The sequence below is a fragment of the Staurois parvus genome, unplaced genomic scaffold (assembly GCF_062004578.1).
Source record: "Staurois parvus isolate SC_StPar_1 unplaced genomic scaffold, SC_StPar_1.0 ptg000850l, whole genome shotgun sequence".
Taxonomy (NCBI): domain Eukaryota; kingdom Metazoa; phylum Chordata; class Amphibia; order Anura; family Ranidae; genus Staurois; species Staurois parvus.
In genome coordinates, this window is record NW_028318646.1 from 1865475 (window position 1) to 1885121 (window position 19647).

The window sequence follows — 19647 nt, forward strand, 5'->3', positions numbered from 1 at the left end:
ATCCTCTTCTTCTTCATCCTCATCCTCTTCTTCTTCTTCTTCATCATCCTCATCCTCCTCTTCTTCTTCTTCTTCATCCTCATCTTCTTCTTCATCATCCTCATCCTCTTCTTCTTCTTCTTCTTCTTCCTCATCCTCTTCTTCTTCTTCTTCTTCTTCTTCTTCTTCTTCTTCTTCTTCTTCCTCATCCTCTTCTTCTTCTTCTTCTTCTTCTTCCTCATCCTCTTCTTCTTCTTCTTCTTCTTCTTCTTCATCCTCATCCTCTTCTTCTTCGTCCTCATCCTCTTCTTCTTCTTCATCCTCATCCTCATCCTCTTCTTCTTCTTCATCCTCATCCTCTTCTTCTTCTTCCTCATCCTCTTCTTCTTCTTCCTCATCCTCTTCTTCTTCTTCTTCTTCATCCTCATCTTCTTCTTCATCCTCATCCTCTTCTTCTTCTTCTTCATCATCCTCATCCTCACCATCATCCTCTTCTTCTTCATCATCCTCATCCTCTTCTTCATCCTCTTCTTCTTCTTCTTCTTCTTCATCCTCATCCTCTTCTTCTTCTTCTTCATCATCCTCATCCTCTTCTTCTTCTTCATCCTCATCCTCTTCTTCATCCTCTTCTTCTTCTTCTTCTTCATCCTCATCTTCTTCTTCTTCTTCCTCACCCTCTTCTTCTTCATCCTCATCCTCTTCTTCTTCATCCTCATCCTCTTCTTCTTCTTCATCCTCATCCTCCTCTTCTTCTTCTTCATCATCCTCATCCTCTTCTTCTTCTTCCTCACCATCATCCTCTTCTTCTTCTTCATCCTCATCCTCTTCTTCATCCTCATCCTCTTCTTCTTCTTCTTCTTCTTCTTCATCCTCATCCTCTTCTTCTTCTTCTTCCTCATCCTCATCCTCTTCTTCTTCATCCTCATCCTCTTCTTCTTCTTCATCCTCATCCTCTTCTTCTTCTTCATCCTCATCCTCTTCTTCTTCTTCTTCTTCCTCATCCTCTTCTTTTTCATCCTCTTCTTCCTCTTCTTCATCCTCTTCCTCTTCTTCTTTTCTTCTTTTTGTCTTCCTCTTGCAGGTGACTGCTCATGCGCAGATTTTTTATTGGCAAAAAATCGTCCGATTTGCCCACTATTGCCGCGAAAATCGGCCGATCGGCAAAATCGGCCGATTTTTTTTCCAACTTTACAGAAAAAAAAACCGGCCAAAATACCGAAAAACGGTCGACCAAATAGCCCACTAACGATCCGAAAATCGGCCGATTTTATTTTCGGCCGATAAATCGGCCGATTTTCGACCCATCTATGGCCTGCATTAGGGCCACAGAGACTTTAGGGCCACAGAATCGTTACTCAGGGACACAGAATCGTTACTCAGGGACACAGAATTGTTACTCAGGGACACAGAATTGTTACTCAGGGACACAGAATCGTTACTCAGGGACACAGAATCGTTACTTAGGGCCACAGCTATCAAAGAATCAAAAATTTAAAGTGACATACACCCTTTTTTTTTTGGTGGCTGTCGTGCACAGTTGGTGCTGCAGTTTGCCGATTGTGCAAAATAAACTGAATTTCTGCTTCACAACCACTATTGTACGTTCAAAGAGGTAAATCCATTTACACGCCGGCTGGCGGTAATATTTTTTGGGTGATTAGTGCATTCCAGTGACACAAACGTACAGTTTCCAGCCAACGGCAAGCTGCAATTGACCGATTGTGTACAATAAACTGACTTTCTGCTTCACAACCACTATTGGCCTTCAATTGAAGCTGCTTCCGCTCCGCCACTCTGCCATTGGACTCTTGATAGTCGTCTCCCCACGCTGCTGCTGGGGGGACTTTTTAACCTAGGCCTGTGTATGGCCTTCAATTGAAGCTGCTTCTGCTCCGCCACTCTGCCATTGGACTCTTGATAGTCGTCTCCCCACACTGCTGCTGGGGGGAATTTTTAACATAGGCCTCTGTATGGCCTTCAATTTAAGCTGCTTACGCTTCGCCACTCTGCCATGGGCCCCTGTACCGCCTCCTCATGCTGCTGCCAGGTTCAGAGTGTGTCATGGGTCCCTGTATGGCCTCCCATTGCTGCTGTCTCCATCGCCACACTCTGCCATGTGCCACTTTCAGGTCTCCTCACACTGCTGGTGGGTTCCATTTTGTCATAGGGTGCTGTATGGCCTCCCATTGCTGCTGCCTCCACCGCCACACTGTGGCTCCACACTCTGGTTTTGGCCCCGTGACTGCCCAAATGAGTGAAGTGTGCGGTGATTCTAAGATCGACGGCACTCATCTGCATGTCATACTGACTGACAGTATTATTTCTCTTCCCCAGCAGACTCCAAGGGCATTTAAATTAAAGGTACAGTGTTCTGCACTAATATAAAGGCTCTCTGAAGCTTAGAAACCCTTTTAATAAGTTAAATTCGCAGCGAATAAATTCGCATCGAATCGAATTTATTCCGCAAATTCGGCGAATCAGCCGAATCAAATTTTTGAATAATTCGCTCATCTCTACTGATGTCCGTGGATGGGACTTTGGTCTCCACTGACACAACCCCAGAAAAGGGTCTGGCATTGGGACAGGAGGATGTCAGCCTTACTTTGCAAACACTGGGGGATGTCCATCAAGTCAAAGTGGATGAGACTACAGTCGCCACCTGGATACCCCAGGGGTGATGGGCAGTCGGCCCAGATCCCCCACAGCATGATGGAGTCGGCCCAGCCACCCTGTCATCTCTCCAGCGGCTGAGAGGACTTCAGGGAGAAGGAACAGTCCGTACTTCTCCTCAGCGACGGGTATGTTCTACGAGAGAGGCAGAGGTTGTCTGGATGAGTAATGCATTGTGCGGGACAATTTGTTTGGGGTACTGTGTGGGTGCTGGTATTGGGGGAGTGGAAGTACAGACTAACTTCGGAGTCTATCCATCTGGGATTTACTCCTGCATTAGTCTCCTGCCAAAAGGGTAGATATGTTACGGGAGTGACTTTGAGGGGTGGGGAGACCCCTGTCTCAGCTCCCCATATCCCTCTTATGTATAAGTCACCCTGTGCCTCTTAGGGGTACAGGGCAAAATGTTCTAATATTGGTGTGGGACAGGGGCAGACTGACAACTCATGGGGCCCCCGGGCAATAGGGGATCATGGGGCCCCTGTGTCCTTGCCCAAACTCAAAAAAGCCTATGAAAAAGGTACCAGGGGCATCTCATGGGGCCCCCTACTGACCCCGGGCCCTTGGGCAGTGCCCGAGTTTCCAAATGGTCAGTCCGCCGCTGGGGGTTGTGCATTGTTTACTGCCACGTGGTCCCATTGTTCTATTGTGTCTTGCTTGCTAGCAAATTATTATGGGATGTATGGGTTGGTCATTGTTCACTGCCAAGTGGTGCATCCCATTGTTCTATTGTGTGTCTTTCTTGGAAGCAAACTATTATGGGATATATGTGTTTGTACTGGCTTGGTGGGGGGGTGTTTCAGGCAGCCCTTCCCCCTGATGGGACGGCCTGTTGATGTGTTTCCTGTCTGGGTGTGTATTTCCCCGCCCTGTGTATATATCTTGTATCTATGTTAAAATAAGTCTGGTGCTGTCTCGTCTTGTATGGTCAGCGGTGGTGTCCATGGATCTGTGTTCGGACAGGGAGCGAGAGTCTAACGGAAATACCCAAGTGCGGTCTGGGTCAGTTCCGTTACATAAGGTTCTTTTTTTTTAAAAAAAAAGCTCATTAACCAACCCTCCCTAACCCCTTTGACAAATTATATACAAAAAAATGATATACTGTCTCTGCAGAACATTAGCAGTCTGCTCCAAGCCACAGCGCAATTTTTTTATTATTATTATTATTATTATTATATTCTCTAGCTTAAGTCTTCTTTATTGCTGGTCATTCCTGTTCAGTAAGTCCTGATAGACTTGTATAGACTGTGTTCAAAGACACTTAGTCACTGCCAATGATAAAGTTTGTTGAGACCATATAGGATCAAAAGAAAGCCTTGACCTTGCTGTCCTTCTGTGGCAAGTATGTGTCTGGGATTGGAGTTTCCACAATAGAAAGGTCAGAGATGCTGGGGAAGGCGAGTTGATGAACTTTTCAGGGAAGTAGCCTTACCATCGAAAGGCATTGTAGATCAAATCTATGAGCTAAAACATCCTGACTACAGCTCCAGACTCGCTCTTTTACTGTAGCCTAGGGCAGAGATGGGGAAACTGCGACTCTCCAGCTGTTGCAGGACTACAAGTTCCATCATGCCTCTGCAAGTCATAGCTGTAACTGTCAGTTTTGTAATGTTGCAATGCGTCATGGGAAATGTAGTTCCACAACAGCTGGAGAGCCGCAGTTTGCCCACCCCTGGCCTAGGACTAACAGGGTGTTTGCTCAGAAAAGCCTGTCTTTGTTCATAATTAAAGAGAATGAATGAATAGGAGCCTCATTCCAGTCTCAGCTTTCAAGATTTTGTTGAAATATCCATGCAATAATTACAGCCTTGGTCTTGTGATCAAGCCCTGTGTGTGTCTAGGAGGTATTCATCTTGGGTGGAGACCATAGCTGCAGTTTTCACATAGATGTTTGAAAACAAATCCAGAAAGATGAGATTGGAGTGTGGCTCCTATTCATTTATTCGCTAGTATCTGTGAGTGTTTGCTTTCCTGCCCTTTTTACAATAATAGTAAACTATCAGTTGTAAAATTTAATGGGCATAGGGATGGCATGGAATTTAAAGTCCCCGGAAATTTGTGCAGGCACTGTCAGGTGGGTCCACCCAACAATACTGATGTATTCATATATATATATACAAGTACTGTATATAGAAAAGTGCAGCACAACTCTATATTACAAAATATTGTGTTACCCAAAGTGATCATCCTTTTGTGACTTATAAAACCTCTTACAGATTCTCCAAAATTACTTTTCAAAACTAACTAAATACAAATCCTGTACACTGTGATATACTTTAGTACTCTGTGCACCGACAAATGTCACGCAATTTTAGGCAGGCTATAGATTATGCAATTGTCTTTCTTGCAACCATGAGCCACTGGCAGTAATTGCATCCTAAAAATCTGACATGCTGATTGTACCCAAGTTGGTCAATGGATTTACTTGAGAATAATCAGCCTGCCAATACATGAATCGAATCATGACTGGTCCCTGCTGAACAGGCCAAGATTTGAACCATCTATGGCCAGCTTAACTAAAATAAATTAAAATAAACAAATATACTGTATATAGACAAATTACATAATTTCCATACAAAATAAATGTATCCACAGCCTTGTACCGTGTAGCTTTATTCAGTTTCAATTGCTAGTGCTCCACCACCAGCCACACCAACCGCTCACCTATAGAAATTGACCTATCTTTTAAAATAGGTCATCATGAGCCTTGCCTTTTAATTAGGGCTTTCACTTTACCAAAAGTCCTAAAGCACGCCTCCTCTCTCACCAATCATTAGATGCCAGATGCAAAATGAAGTTATATTTGTTGCTCAAAAACAATAAAAAGCCATCATCGTGCACCACATTTAAACTAAAGGATTATTAAAAAAAATGAAAAATCACTCACACGTAAAGAGCACCTTCAACCAGTACACTACATTTGCTTTTGGACAATCAGCATTGCCCCTTTAAGAGTAAAAATCCGCATCACATCTATAGAAAAACCATTTTGTGCCCATTTCCGAGTTTCGGTGATGACATCATGTAGCTCTGCCTTGATACATTTCATTACACACCTTGTGTCTTCATCAAGGAGAAAGCTCCTATCTCTTTCACTTTGTGAACAAAGACAAAAGATCTTAGTATTTAGCACATCCATGTTCAGTGTTCAGGGGAAAAGGAGATTGAGGACTCTACCTCTTTCTACATCCCTAAGGGGAAACATCAGGAGTCTGTTTAGAACCTAATATTTATTCAAGGAGGACCTATCACAACTGCAGTATATACTGTCCTCAATGTATTTGTTGCCTCCTGGTAGCAGTATTTAAGCAGCAAAAAAAGGTTAAAAATGAACAAAGCATCGAATTAAATATTATACACAACTCCTACGTACAGTACATGCAAACACATTACACACATTATGTACAGTTTTGCAACTGCATAAAAAGGCAATGTTTAAAGTATGTAAATAGTTGTTCTTTATTAACTCAATTAAGTTTTATGGGGATTTTATAGGAATTTTGTTAGTTATGTTGTGTTTTTGTGCACAATAAATAATCTCAGTGTATTTTTACTGAAAATACAGTTTTTAAAAACATTTGTATTCTGTATTCTATTGGTCTTGTGCTTTCATAAAGTATTGGCATGGGGGACTTAAACAAACTTTGAAATCTGTAAATGATTTTAAAATGATTAAAAAAGTGAAAAAAAATGAGAAAAAAAAAAGTCTGGCCATCTGAAGTGAAAATTAAAGAACAGGTTCTGGAAGTGAAAGGGTTAATGATTCCTAGCTCTGTATGGGTGTGGCATGTAGAATAAAACCTGAATTAATTTGTGATTCTAACATTTGAATATGTATATATACTGTAGATATTTGTAAGTGGTGTTATACAGTTTGAGTAAAAGATATAGGTGAGAAGATAACCTGCCATTATGTCATTTTTAGAAACACATTACTTGTTTAGTAACATATGTGTAAAAAAGTTAGCTTATCCACAATCTACTACTTCTTTCTCCTGCAAATAAATTAGTATGCTGCTTTATATTCCATTTCTGTGACAGAACTATTGAATATTAATTGGATATTACTGAGAAAAAAATACTATTAAATAATATATAACCTTAACTCTTGCACTATTGAAGCCTACAAAAAGGTGTTATTCACTAACCAGGACTATCCAACATAGAGTACACACTATTTTCTGTCATTGGTAATGTTTGAATAAAAATACATATATGTTATATAAATAATGCGTGGATAGTGTAAAACACTTAATTAAGATACATACATAGTAAATAGTCCTATTGTTAACAACATTTGTTCAATACAGAAATATAGCAGAGTTTTATTACAATAAGTCAAAGTCTTTCCTGTACTAAAAAATCCCCAATTTACAGAATATAAAACAGATAATTTAACACAAAAACAAAGAATTAAGATAGGTGAATAATGTATTATTATTTTACGTTAAATAATATTTTGATCATTGTTTGACATTGGTTGAATCAAGCATTGTCTACTTTGTTGATGGCTTTAGGGACCCTCAGCTGTCTATATAATTTTACAATTCTGTTTCTGTGACTTGCTTACTGTATATTTAGTGCCTATCCCAGTTTCCATAATTTTGTAATCGTGTTTCCAAATGTTTCCAAATATAACATAATTTACATTAGGAAAAAAAAGATAAACACAAAAAAAAATCTATGATCCTGATTTTTCCAGCCTCTTCTAGCTGCACATTACAGTTCACACCACCTTCCTGCAAATCTCATACCCCCCAGAAGGTCCTTAATTATTTATTAGAAAAAGCAATCTGCGTTGCTATAAACTATTAGCAGCTGAAATCCAATACTGAAAGGTCACCATGAGAAACGATGAAAGAGAAGGTGTTAAGGTAAACAAAATACATTTTTTTTCTTAAACAGGATTCATTAAACCAAAACTGAGAAGAGTCACAGGTCAGAAGGTTTCAATAGTTAGGGTCAGAGAGATAAAATAAAGCCCTAGGGTCCTCCATGTTTTGCCACACATAGCATAAAAGGAAAAAGACAAACATAACATAATGCACTTAAAACCCGTAAAATAATGTGTTCCTACCAGCTGCAGACCAACTGTTAAAAGAAACAACTACCTTGCAAGAATCCACCCACTATCATGATTTTTGCGGTGACAAACAGCTCCGTTTGTGTTTCCAAAAAACTGCTGCAGTATAAAATATACATTAAGGACAACCAATGCCATTTTTTCAGAAAATTAATAAAGTTTGTGCAGTTTCAGCTGCTTAATACTATAATGAGAAGTAAAACATTTTGATTACATCAATTATGTAACATACAAAAGGACCTACAAAAGTATGCTTATAGAGTTTTACTATATAGTGGTATCTACAAACCCCCTAGATATATGATTTGTTTACACTACTTACATGACCTAAAGAAGAACGGCAGACAAAATTTTTGTTTTCAAGGTTAAAATACCAATAGGTTTACTGTTTTGTGTGCAAAAATGAAAATGTGTAAATGTGTTCAGCCATATTGTGGTATACATACTGTATCTCTATCACTCAAGGCAATTACTCTGCAATTTTCTGGGTTTGCATTGCTGCTTCCTTGGTCAGTGCCCTGCTCATTTAAAAGATGCAATGATACTGAAATGCTGTCTAAAGAGTGGGTTGGAGCACTCCTACACATTGGAACCGAGAAACTCCATCCGCATTCCCAAACAATTATTACCCACATACTCTTTGCCGCCAAAATTAATATTACTAGATTATGGAACACAAATAATACCCACTCAATCTCCCCATTAATTACAGACCTCAATACTCAATGCCAAATGGAAAAACGTTCCGCAGTCAATACCTCCTCCTACCACAAATTCAATACCCAGTGGACCCGATGGCTAAACCACCCAAAATGCTATATATAACCCTGATGACATTCCAAGAAATGAATTCACACCCCACACCAAGACTGGTATCTCCTCAACTCCCCAGTTATGTTCCTCCCTCCGCAGTCCTACCCTCCCTCACTTCTCTGCCAATATCCCACCTCCCCTAATCCCCCATTCTCTTCACTAAATTACATCTAATACTATGAATACCTCTGATGATATTGCTGTAAGAGATCAACACCCCATCATTCAGAGGACTGATCTACAACAAAATGATTAACCTTATATGTTTACTGTAATGTTATATGATTGAACCCTATTTCTTTCCCTGTTTTCCCCTGTTGTTTTCCTGTTCACCCTTGAAAATCAATAAAAATTATTGAAATATAAAGAGTGGGTTGGGGATGGAGAATTGAAAAAGGAAGCTGAGTTGCTGAATCAGGAAGCTGGATTGCTTAACTAGGAAATGTATGTAACACATGCATGACTGATATGTGGCAGAGGTGTGCAGGTGACAAGATACGTTTTGCGTATACTTGTCAGGGCCTAGCTAATGTGCAAGGGAAACAGTATGAATAATGACAGGGCTATTGCCCATCTGCCACTTAATGCAATCACCCCTGAATACTGCATTTCACCAGCATTTCCTCCCATCAAACAACACACTAACACATCTAGACAGAGGCAGGACCCTCCACAACTTCTCTTCCCCTGCTGCAGTCCAATTCTGCCACTGACTAGTTTTACTGAAGCTCCTTATCATGGCATCTTCATGCTGCCAATAGAGTTTTCAGGACTCTCCCAGTTCCCACTGTGATGGAAATCCAACGGAAAGCTTGTATGTAACTAGGTAATTATTTTGCAGTGAAGTAAAATAAAGAAGGTGGACCATGTGCATCAAATATTCATCAATTTAGGTAAACATTTATGGCATTTTCCTTAATTTTTTTGAAAATTAATTGGGGCATTAGCTAGAGGTGGATGGGGTTTGTAAAATGTATTTATTTTTATTCACTAGTTTTTTTTTAGAAAACAAGATTTTTGTGCTTACCGTAAAATAATTTTATCCAGTGGTTAATTGGAGGAAACAGGATGATACTATTTGTGATATTAATGCAGATTGAGTAATCCAAACAGGCAACCATGTTGTTCAGCACCCCAAAAAATCCAGCCCTGACATCTTGTTATTTTTTTTTTTTTTAAACAAAGACCCCCTCCTCTTTCCAGAACATACTGTAGCTATAATTACAAAAGTGCATCTCCATAGGTGGTCTGCTTGAGTAAACAAGGGGCTATGGGTCTTCAGTAGAGATGAGCGAAGAAATGAAAAATTCGATTCGACTGATTCGGCGAATTCGTGGACAATATTCGATTCGAGTCGAATAAATTCGCTGTGAATTTAACTTAAAAAAGGGTGTTTCTAGGCTTCAGAGAGACTTAATATTAGTGCAGAACACTGTACCTTTAATTTAAATGCCCTTGGAGTCTGCTGGGGAAGAGAAATAATACTGTCAGTCAGTATGACATGCAGATGAGTGCCGTCGATCTTAGAATCACCGCACACTTCACTCATTTGGGCAGTCACGGGGCCAAAACCAGAGTGTGGAGCCACAGTGTGGCGGTGGAGGCAGCAGCAATGGGAGGCCATACAGCACCCTATGACAAAAATGGAAACCACCAGCAGTGTGAGGAGACCTGAAAGTGGCACATGGCAGAGTGTGGCGATAGAGACAGCAGCAATGGGAGGCCGTACAGGGACCCATGACACACTCTGGACCTGGCAGCAGCATGAGGAGGCGGTACAGGGGCCCATGACAGATTACGGGCCTGGCAGCAGCATGAGGAGTCGGTACAGGGGCCCATGGCAGATTACGGGCCTGGCAGCAGCAATGGGAGGCCGTACAGGGACCCATGACACACTCTGGACCTGGCAGCAGCATGGGGAGGCGGTACAGGGGCCCATGACAGATTACGGGCCTGGCAGCAGCATGAGGAGTCGGTACGGGGGCCCATGACACACTCTGGACCTGGCAGCAGCATGAGGAGGCGGTACAGGGGCGCATGACAGATTACGAGCCTGGCAGCAGCAACTTGGACAGGAGGACGTTCAGCTTCTGCACCGTCGGGTGCGTGCTCGCAAACTGTTGTCTCTTGGAAACGGATTCCAAGAAAGACTGCTGACGGAATCCGTGAAGAGGAGTAGCAGGAGAAGGAGCATCTGAACGAGCGGAATATGCCAACAAGCGACAACAGTGGCCCATGACAGATTACGGGCCTGGCAGCAGCATGAGGAGTCGGTACGGGGGCCCATGGCAGATTACGGGCCTGGCAGCAGCTATGGGAGGCCCGTAATCTGCCAGCACCCTATGACAAAAAATGGAACCCACCAGCAGTGTGAGGAGACCTGAAAGTGGCACATGGCAGAGTGTGGCGATGGAGACAGCAGCAATGGGAGGCCGTACAGGGACCCATGAGAGACTCTGGACCTGGCAGCAGCATGAGGAGGCGGTATAGGGGCCCATGGCAGATTAGGGGCCTGGCAGCAGCTATGGGAGGCCCGTAATCTGCCAGCACCCTATGACAAAAAATGGAACACACCAGCAGTGTGAGGAGACCTGAAAGTGGCACATGGCAGAGTGTGGCGATGGAGGCAGCAGCAATGGGAGGCCGTACAGGGACCCATGAGAGACTCTGGACTTGGCAGCAGCATGAGGAGGCGGTATAGGGGCCCATGGCAGATTAGGGGCCTGGCAGCAGCTATGGGAGGCCCGTAATCTGCCAGCACCCTATGACAAAAAATGGAACACACCAGCAGTGTGAGGAGACCTGAAAGTGGCACATGTTTGGGGCATGATTCATGGCGGATTTAGTCAGTTGTGTCAGGAACTGGTGGTTTGAAATCCAGACTAATCCACGCCTGATTCATTTTCACAAACGTGAGTCTCTCCACACTTTGGGTGGACAGTCGTGTCCTCCGCGGAGTTGCAATACCTCCTGCCGCACTAAACACGCGCTCCGATGCCACGCTACTGGCCGGGCATGACAGCCTTTCAAGGGCAAATTCAGCTAGTTGGGGCCAAAGGTCAAGTTTCGTTGCCCAGTAGTCAAGGGGATTGTCTACCTCGGTTGGCAGGGTGCTGTCCAAGTAGGCCTAAGCCTGTTGTTTGAGGTCCTGCTCCAGGTCCACCTGATGCTGCTGCTGCTGCTGCGGCTGGTTAGTAGTTTCCTCACTGCGCTGGTGAAGAAAGCTACTCATCATCGACTGCAGACTGAGGCAGCCGCTGCTGGTGGAGCTGCCACTGCTCCTACCACCCCACCCCTCCCCTGCTGCCATGGCAGCGGAACACGAGCGCACAGGGCCCACAGTGTCTGAGGATGGACGTTGGCGCAGACAGGCAGAGACCAGCTGACTACATAGGTGTTTTTTATAGTACGTTATTTTGGCCTCCCTCTCAGCAGGTGTGAAAAAGGCCACCATTTTTGAACAGTAGCGAGGGTCCAACAAGGTGGACAGCCAAAAGTCATCCCTCTGTCTGATGGTTATTATTCGGCTGTCGCTACGCAAGCAACCGAGCATGCTATGGGCCATTTGTGCCAAGGAATGCGAGGGACTCCCTGCCTCCATCTCCACAGCATACTGCCACGGTGCGTCTAGGTCCTCTGTCTCCTCTTCCTCCTCCTCTACCAGATGCTCCTGCTCCTCCACTCCTGTCCGCTGAGTGGAAAAACCACCCATTTCACTCAATAATTCCTGAGCACCAATGTCCTCCTCTACCTCCTCCTCTTCTTCCAGTCCTGCCCCCACAGGGGCCATGTGGCGTTGAGATCTGTGCGCCACGTCTACCGCACCCTGACCAGCCATTGTTAACAGCATTTGTTCCAGGACGTGCAACAGAGGAATGACGTCGTTCATCCCATAGTCCTGCCGACTCACGAATAGCGTGGCCTCCTCAAAGGGCCTGAGCAAGCGCAGGTGTCACGCATGAGCTGCCAATGGCTGACATCTAAGTTACACAGGGAGTACCTTTATCTGCTTTTAACATCAGGAAATCTGTGATGGCCTTTTGCTGTTCGTAAAGGCGGTCTAACATATGTAGGGTTGAATTCCACCTTGTTGCAACGTCACAGCATGAGGAGTCGGTATAGGGGCCCATGGCAGATTAGGGGCCTGGCAGCAGTTATGGGAGGCCCATAATCTGCCAGCACCCTATGACAAAAAATGGAACACACCAGCAGTGTGAGGAGACCTGAAAGTGGCACATGGCAGAGTGTGGCGATGGAGACAGCAGCAATGGGAGGCCGTACAGGGACCCATGAGAGACTCTGGACCTGGCAGCAGCATGAGGAGGCGGTATATAGGGGCCTACGGCAGATTAGGGGCCTGGCAGCAGCTATAGGAGGCCCGTAATCTGCCAGCACCCTATGTCAAAAAATTCAACACACCAGCAGTGTGTGAGGAGACCTGAAAGTGGCACATGGCAGAGTGTGGCGATGGAGACAGCAGCAATGGGAGGCCGTACAGGGACCCATGACAGACTCTGGACTTGGCAGCAGCATGAGGAGGCGGTATATAGGGGCTTATGGCAGATTAGGGGCCTGGCAGCAGCTATAGGAGGCCCGTAATCTGCCAGCACCCTATGTCAAAAAATTCAACACACCAGCAGTGTGAGGAGACCTGAAAGTGGCACATGGCAGAGTGTGGCGATGGAGACAGCAGCAATGGGAGGCCGTACAGGGACCCATGACAGACTCTGAACTTGGCAGCAGCATGAGGAGGCGGTATATAGGGGCCCATGGCAGATTAGGGGCCTGGCAGCAGCTATAGGAGGCCCGTAATCTGCCAGCACCCTATGTCAAAAAATTCAACACACCAGCAGTGTGAGGAGACCTGAAAGTGGCACATGGCAGAGTGTGGCGATGGAGACAGCAGCAATGGGAGGCCGTACAGGGACCCATGACAGACTCTGGACTTGGCAGCAGCATGAGGAGGCGGTATATAGGGGCCCATGGCAGATTAGGGGCCTGGCAGCAGCTATGGGAGGCCCGTAATCTGCCTGCACCCTATGTCAAAAAATTTAACACACCAGCAGTGTGAAGAGACCTGAAAGTGGCACATGGCAGCAGAGTGTGGCGATGGAGACAGCAGCAATGGGAGGCCGTACAGGGACCATGACAGACTCTGGACTTGGCAGCAGCATGAGGAGGCGGTATATAGGGGCCCATGGCAGATTAGGGGCCTGGCAGCAGCTATGTGAGGCCCGTAATCTGCCTGCACCCTATGTCAAAAAATTTAACACACCAGCAGTGTGAAGAGACCTGAAAGTGGCACATGGCAGCAGAGTGTGGCGATGGAGACAGCAGCAATGGGAGGCCGTACAGGGACCATGACAGACTCTGGACTTGGCAGCAGCATGAGGAGGCGGTATATAGGGGCCCATGGCAGATTAGGGGCCTGGCAGCAGCTATGTGAGGCCCGTAATCTGCCTGCACCCTATGTCAAAAAATTTAACACACCAGCAGTGTGAAGAGACCTGAAAGTGGCACATGGCAGCAGAGTGTGGCGATGGAGACAGCAGCAATGGGAGGCCGTACAGGGACCCATGAGAGACTCTAGACTTGGCAGCAGCATGAGGAGGCGGTATATAGGGGCCCATGGCAGATTAGGGGCCTGGCAGCAGCTATGTGAGGCCCGTAATCTGCCTGCACCCTATGTCAAAAAATTAAACACACCAGCAGTGTGAAGAGACCTGAAAGTGGCACATGGCAGCAGAGTGTGGCGATGGAGACAGCAGCAATGGGAGGCCGTACAGGGACCCATGAGAGACTCTAGACTTGGCAGCAGCATGAGGAGGCGGTATATAGGGGCCCATGGCAGATTAGGGGCCTGGCAGCAGCTATGTGAGGCCCGTAATCTGCCTGCACCCTATGTCAAAAAATTAAACACACCAGCAGTGTGAAGAGACCTGAAAGTGGCACATGGCAGCAGAGTGTGGCGATGGAGACAGCAGCAATGGGAGGCCGTACAGGGACCATGACAGACTCTGGACTTGGCAGCAGCATGAGGAGGCGGTATATAGGGGCCCATGGCAGATTAGGGGCCTGGCAGCAGCTATGTGAGGCCCGTAATCTGCCTGCACCCTATGTCAAAAAATTTAACACACCAGCAGTGTGAAGAGACCTGAAAGTGGCACATGGCAGCAGAGTGTGGCGATGGAGACAGCAGCAATGGGAGGCCGTACAGGGACCATGACAGACTCTGGACTTGGCAGCAGCATGAGGAGGCGGTATATAGGGGCCCATGGCAGATTAGGGGCCTGGCAGCAGCTATGGGAGGCCCGTAATCTGCCTGCACCCTATGTCAAAAAATTTAACACACCAGCAGTGTGAAGAGACCTGAAAGTGGCACATGGCAGCAGAGTGTGGCGATGGAGACAGCAGCAATGGGAGGCCGTACAGGGACCATGACAGACTCTGGACTTGGCAGCAGCATGAGGAGGCGGTATATAGGGGCCCATGGCAGATTAGGGGCCTGGCAGCAGCTATGTGAGGCCCGTAATCTGCCTGCACCCTATGTCAAAAAATTTAACACACCAGCAGTGTGAAGAGACCTGAAAGTGGCACATGGCAGCAGAGTGTGGCGATGGAGACAGCAGCAATGGGAGGCCGTACAGGGACCCATGAGAGACTCTAGACTTGGCAGCAGCATGAGGAGGCGGTATATAGGGGCCCATGGCAGATTAGGGGCCTGGCAGCAGCTATGTGAGGCCCGTAATCTGCCTGCACCCTATGTCAAAAAATTTAACACACCAGCAGTGTGAAGAGACCTGAAAGTGGCACATGGCAGCAGAGTGTGGCGATGGAGACAGCAGCAATGGGAGGCCGTACAGGGACCCATGAGAGACTCTAGACTTGGCAGCAGCATGAGGAGGCGGTATATAGGGGCCCATGGCAGATTAGGGGCCTGGCAGCAGCTATGTGAGGCCCGTAATCTGCCTGCACCCTATGTCAAAAAATTAAACACACCAGCAGTGTGAAGAGACCTGAAAGTGGCACATGGCAGCAGAGTGTGGCGATGGAGACAGCAGCAATGGGAGGCCGTACAGGGACCCATGAGAGACTCTAGACTTGGCAGCAGCATGAGGAGGCGGTATATAGGGGCCCATGGCAGATTAGGGGCCTGGCAGCAGCTATGTGAGGCCCGTAATCTGCCTGCACCCTATGTCAAAAAATTAAACACACCAGCAGTGTGAAGAGACCTGAAAGTGGCACATGGCAGCAGAGTGTGGCGATGGAGACAGCAGCAATGGGAGGCCGTACAGGGACCATGACAGACTCTGGACTTGGCAGCAGCATGAGGAGGCGGTATATAGGGGCCCATGGCAGATTAGGGGCCTGGCAGCAGCTATGTGAGGCCCGTAATCTGCCTGCACCCTATGTCAAAAAATTTAACACACCAGCAGTGTGAAGAGACCTGAAAGTGGCACATGGCAGCAGAGTGTGGCGATGGAGACAGCAGCAATGGGAGGCCGTACAGGGACCATGACAGACTCTGGACTTGGCAGCAGCATGAGGAGGCGGTATATAGGGGCCCATGGCAGATTAGGGGCCTGGCAGCAGCTATGTGAGGCCCGTAATCTGCCTGCACCCTATGTCAAAAAATTTAACACACCAGCAGTGTGAAGAGACCTGAAAGTGGCACATGGCAGCAGAGTGTGGCGATGGAGACAGCAGCAATGGGAGGCCGTACAGGGACCATGACAGACTCTGGACTTGGCAGCAGCATGAGGAGGCGGTATATAGGGGCCCATGGCAGATTAGGGGCCTGGCAGCAGCTATGTGAGGCCCGTAATCTGCCTGCACCCTATGTCAAAAAATTTAACACACCAGCAGTGTGAAGAGACCTGAAAGTGGCACATGGCAGCAGAGTGTGGCGATGGAGACAGCAGCAATGGGAGGCCGTACAGGGACCCATGAGAGACTCTGGACCTGGCAGCAGCAGGAGGAGGTGGTATATAGGGGCCCATGGCAGATTAGGGGCCTGGCAGCAGCTATGTGAGGCCCGTAATCTGCCTGCACCCTATGTCAAAAAATTTAACACACCAGCAGTGTGAAGAGACCTGAAAGTGGCACATGGCAGCAGAGTGTGGCGATGGAGACAGCAGCAATGGGAGGCCGTACAGGGACCCATGAGAGACTCTGGACCTGGCAGCAGCAGGAGGAGGTGGTATATAGGGGCCTATGGCAGATTAGGGGCCTGGCAGCAGCTATAGGAGGCCCGTAATCTGCCAGCACCCTATGTCAAAAAATTCAACACACCAGCAGTGTGAGGAGACCTGAAAGTGGCACATGTTTGAGGCATGATTCATGGCGGATTTAGTCAGTTGTGTCAGGAACTGGTGGTTTGAAATCCAGACTAATCCACGCCTGATTCATTTTCACAAACGTGAGTCTCTCCACACTTTGGGTGGACAGTCGTGTCCTCCGCGGAGTTACAATACCTCCTGCCGCACTAAACACGCGCTCCGATGCCACGCTACTGGCCGGGCATGACAGCCTTTCAAGGGCAAATTCAGCTAGTTGGGGCCAAAGGTCAAGTTTCGTTGCCCAGTAGTCAAGGGGATTGTCTACCTCGGTTGGCAGGGTGCTGTCCAAGTAGGCCCAAGCCTGTTGTTTGAGCTCCTGCTCCAGGTCCACCTGATGCTGCTGCTGCTGCTGCGGCTGGTTAGTAGTTTCCTCACTGCGCTGGTGAAGAAAGCTACTCATCATCGACTGCAGACTGAGGCAGCCGCTGCTGGTGGAGCTGCCACTGCTCCTACCACCCCACCCCTCCCCTGCTGCCATGCCAGCGGAACGCGAGCGCACAGGGCCCACAGTGTCTGAGGATGGACGATGGCGCACAAAGGCAGAGACCAACTGACTACATAGGTGGTTTTTATAGTACGTAATTTTGGCCTCCCTCTCAGCAGGTGTGAAAAAGGCCACCATTTTGGACCGGTAGCGAGGGTCCAACAAGGTGGACAGCCAAAAGTCATCCCTCTGTCTGATGGTTATTATTCGGCTGTCGCTACGCAAGCAACCGAGCATGCTATGGGCCATTTGTGCCAAGGAATGCGAGGGACTCCCTGCCTCCATCTCCACAGCATACTGCCACGGTGCGTCTGGGTCCTCTGTCTCCTCCTCCTCCTCCTCTACCAGATGCTCCTGCTCCTCCACTCCTGTCCGCTGAGTGGAAAAACCACCCATTTCACTCAATAATTCCTGAGCACAAATGTCCTCCTCTACCTCCTCCTCTTCTTCCTGTCCTGCCCCCACAGGGGTCATGTGGCGTTGAGATCTGTGCGCCACGTCTACCGCACCCTGACCAGCCATTGTTAACAGCATTTGTTCCAGGACGTGCAACAGAGGAATGACGTCGTTCATCCCATAGTCCTGCCGACTCACGAATAGCGTGGCCTCCTCAAAGGGCCTGAGCAAGCGGCAGGTGTCACGCATGAGCTGCCAATGGCTGACATCTAAGTTACACAGGGGAGTACCTTTATCCGCTTGTAACATCAGGAAATCGGTGATGGCCTTTCGCTGCTCGTAAAGGCGGTCTAACATGTGTAGGGTTGAATTCCACCTTGTTGCAACGTCGCAGATCAGGCGATGCTGTGGAATTCCGTTCTGCCGCTGCAGCTCAATGAGGGTGTTCTTTGCGGTGTAGGAATGGCTGAAATGCATGCACAGTTTACGTGACATTTTAAGGATGTCTTGCAGTGGGATGGTGGATTTTAGGAACCGCTTGACAACCAGATTGAACACGTGAGCCATGCATGGCGCATGGCACAACCTTCCTTGACGCAGAGCAGACACCATGTTCTTTCCGTTGTCAGTCAACATGGTTCCGATTTTTAGTTTGCGCGGAGACAGCCATCTGTCGATTTCTCTGTTCATTACACTCAGCAGTTCCTCCCCTGTGTGACTACGTTCGCCAAGGCATACCAGGTGCAGCACAGCGTGACACCGTTGCGCCCTGCACATGTGATATGCCGGTCGGGTAATGGGACTTGGCACGGGGGTGGCGGCTGAGGACACGGCGGAAAAAGAGGTGGTAGAGGCGGACATGCTTGCTGGACCAAGGACGTGCAAACGTGGAGGCAAAAGCGTCGTGACCTGTCCAAGTTGCTGGTGCGGCTGTGCCGGCACCACGTTCACCCAGTGGGCCGTAAATGACATGTACTGTCCCTGACCGTAGTTACAGCTCCACACGTCGGCGCTGCCGTGCACTTTGGCAGAGACCGACATGCTCAAAGACTGGCCCACCATCTCTTCTACATGTGAATGCAGGGCTGGCACTGCCTTTTGGGCAAAGAAATGACGGCTTGGCACTCTCCACCGCGGCGCGGCACAAGCCATCATTTCTCGGAAAGGTGCTGAGTCCACCAGTTGGAAAGGGAGGGACTGCAGCACCAGCAACTTGGACAGGAGGACGTTCAGCTTTTGCACCGTCGGGTGCGTGCTCGCAAACTGTTGTCTCTTGGATACGGATTCCAAGAAAGACTGTTGACGGAATCCGAGAAGAGGAGTAGCAGGAGAAGGAGCATCTGAACGAGCGGAAGATGCCAATGAGCGACAACTCCCCTCAGCAGAGGTGTTGGAGCCTTGACTGGCTGATAGAGGGCGATTGACGACGTCGGGTGACGGAGCAAGTAACGGAGCGGGTGATGGAGCGGGGGCTGGGGCAGGCAGAACCGCCGTATGTTTATCACGGTTTTCCCAGGCCACCGAATGGTGACGCTGCATATGCTGACGCAACGCTGTAGTCCCAACATGGGCCCCCTGGCCACGCTTGCATTTCTGGCCACATAGTCGACATACGGCTACGTTTACTTCCTCGGGCGGCTTGAGGAAAAATTGCCACACCACCGAGTAGGAAACTTTGCCCCCGCTACTCTTCACTGGCTGACTGCTACTTCCTCCGTGCGCACCGGCACCACTACTGGCCGTGGTGGTAGGCTGCAGTGGAGCTGGTGCTCTACTCCGTGGACGTTTGGCTCCACTGACACTGATGCGACCCTGCTGCTGTCTCCTGGGCAACCCACCGACTGTTTTGCTCGCTGCCAAGCTGCCACCCTCTTCTCCTGATG